The sequence below is a fragment of the Mandrillus leucophaeus genome, unplaced genomic scaffold (assembly GCF_000951045.1).
Source record: "Mandrillus leucophaeus isolate KB7577 unplaced genomic scaffold, Mleu.le_1.0 Scaffold325, whole genome shotgun sequence".
Lineage (NCBI taxonomy): Eukaryota > Metazoa > Chordata > Mammalia > Primates > Cercopithecidae > Mandrillus > Mandrillus leucophaeus.
This window is the reverse complement of record NW_012103421.1, coordinates 183,820-186,668: the sequence shown is the minus strand read 5'-3', so window position 1 is coordinate 186,668 and position 2,849 is coordinate 183,820.

Genomic DNA, 2,849 nt, shown 5'->3' with positions numbered 1-2,849 from the left:
GGCCGCTGTGCTGGCACAGAGGAAAGGGCTGTGAGGGTCCCAGCGCCAGCCCCCGCTGCTTCTGGTTTCTGCGTGTTCCTTCCGGCCTCTGGACCTGCACCTCTTGTTCTTCCATCTTAGAGAACACCGGTTTGCTGATGATGACGCCTGTGTGCCTGGGAACACATATGTGTCATTCAGTGTGTTCCTTGTAGCATGATCAGTTCACAATGTGGAAATGAATGAAGGCTGCCCGAACAGGAACGCTTGGAGGCTGTTTACGCGGAGCTGGCCCTGGCAGGGGGTCAGTGGTGCCACCTACATCGGGAACTGTCGGTTGATACGTTCAGTCTCTCAACACTTTATTCGCATATCATTTAAACAAATTTCACCAAACGTTTTGTGTGTATATTTAAAAAGTCAAATAACGCCAAGAGGCTTTTAATAGCTTCGCCTTGCTCAGCCCAGCCTCATGTAGGGGATGGGCATGCGTGTAACAATGCACCTTCTGCTGTTACTGGCCAGGCTCTCCGTAGGTGCTGGTCCCACCGGCTCTTGGCGTACCATTTTGAGAGCGTAGGTGTTTACTTTCTGTTGTGATGTACGAGGACTCACCTCTCCTGCACATGTCTTTCGTGTCCTCCAAATACGCTCCCTGTGTGTGTTTTGTGAAACCACTGTTTCCATTGTTGGAATGTTTATGTGAACATTGCTCTCTGTGGAGCCACGCTGCCCATGCGGGTGACAGTTCCTTCTGACTCAGCCGCCTTCTTTGGAAGCCTAGGTTGGCTTTGTTTTTTCACTTTTATCATTTGTTCTCCATGAGCCTTGATTCTCCCAGGGTTTCACTGTCTCATCTCTGCCAGGAGAGACTCCAGGCACCAAGACTCCTGTCTGGCCCTATGCACAGTGATCACAGGGCTCAGGTGAGAGGTGGCGTGGAGGGGAGGTTTAGCCAATCTGCTTCTTCAGGAGCTCCTGGGTGACGAATCTGTCCCTGAACAGCCTGTTTTCTTGGGACCTCTTTTTTCCAGAGCCCCTGTCCTCCTGATCCAAACTGGGCGGATCTGATTGGACCACACAGAGCTGTCAACCCAGGTCTCGGTCCTCGCCTCTCCTGGGCTGAGCCCCCTCCTTCTTAGAGGCTGGGCCTTCTTCCTTCTTGGTTTATGCCTTTAGTTGACAGAGAAACCCCCCACCTTGGACCCCACCCCACGTAGCTTCCTAAGTGAGCCTGGAAAGGTACAGCCAAGTTCTTGCATGCATTACTCTATCCTTTCCGTCTTTGCAGGGACTTAAACTGGGAGACTGAAAACCATGTCCCGTTCCAGCATCCAGCGTTGCTGTTGTGAAATCCCACAGAAATTCTTCCCAGCCTCCTGTCGTGTGGGGCCTGTGTTCTCTGTCTGGAAGCTTGGGGCCCTCTCTTCGCTCCTGATGTGTAGACATCTCACGACGGAGGCTCATTCCATTCACTTTCAGTGATTGCACTGCAGCCCCTCTCGTGTGGAGGCTCGCCACCTTTGCCACTGGGGCTGTTTTTCTTACATAATTTCTTTGATACTCTCCTCTCTTTCATTTTCCGGTTTTTATCCTTCTGTAACTCCCATTAATCTGATGCTGAGCCTCCTTGATCAGGCCCAAGAACTCCCTTTCATAAGTATGAGTATTTTGTAATTATTTTTTTTTTGAGATAGGGTCTGGCCGTGTTGCCCAGGCTAGAGTGGGCAACACTTTGTCCCACTTTGTCCCGGCTCCATGGGACAAAGCTCCCACACTCAGGATCATCCTGGACCTCACCCTAGATGCCTCTTCACCTGGGGGTTCATCTGTGTCCTTGATCTCATCCTCTATAATAAACCAGTAAACATAAGCAAGTGTTTCTCTGAGTTCTGGGTGTTGTTCTAGCAGATTATCGAACCCAAGGAGGGTGGTGTTGAGTCAAGGAAAATAAAAATCTCAGGACCCCCAAGCTCCTTAGGCCAAAGGGAAAGTTAAGCCCGGAGGCTGAGTGGCACTGCCCTCTCGCAAAAGCAGCCCTGTTCCTCCACAGCCTGTGTGTTTCACTCTCTAGGCCCAGGAAATGGCAAAGGCCTCAGGCATTCAGGACGCTGCCCCTGCAAATCACTCATAAATAAGTGCCAGTGTGCTGGTTGCAAAACTTCTCAAGACGTGTGTCCTGCCATCAACAAGATCGTGCCCGTTGTGACTTCAGGCCTGCAATCCACATCCATCTCCCAAAACGAAAGTCTTCCATTCCACACCGATCATATAGATTATGAGTTTATCGTCCCAGGAGCAGAACAAAAACAAGATGACACCAGTCCCTCCTTCACCTACCCGGAGAGGTCTGCATAACTGGCTCTTCCTTTAGTCCCCCTTTCTCCTCAAACGCCCACCTTAGCTTATGTAAAATGCAGACTTACTGGGCACTAACTAAAGTCTCACAGGAATGCAACCATTGGCCTAATGCTTACCTGCCTCTTCCTACCTGCCTGCTTCCCTTTAAGGAAATGTATAAATACCAAACTTCCTGAAAACCTCTTGGGAAAACAGCCACAGATGTGCCTGTGTCTTGCATTTTTCCCAGATGCGCCTTAAAGCAGGCTTAGTAAACCCTGACGGATAGAGAGCTTTGCCTCAGCCACTCATTTCAGGTATCAGTGTGAACCCTGATTTATAGCCCGTTGGTTAGAGACTCTGGAGACCCGGACTTGTGATTGGCATCTGTGTTAATCCGTTTTCACACTGCCAATAAAGACATACCTGAGACTGGGCAATTTACAAAATGAAGAGGTTTAATGGACTCACAGTTCTACTGGGGAGGCCTCACAATCATGGTGGAAGGTGAAAGGCACATCTCACATGGC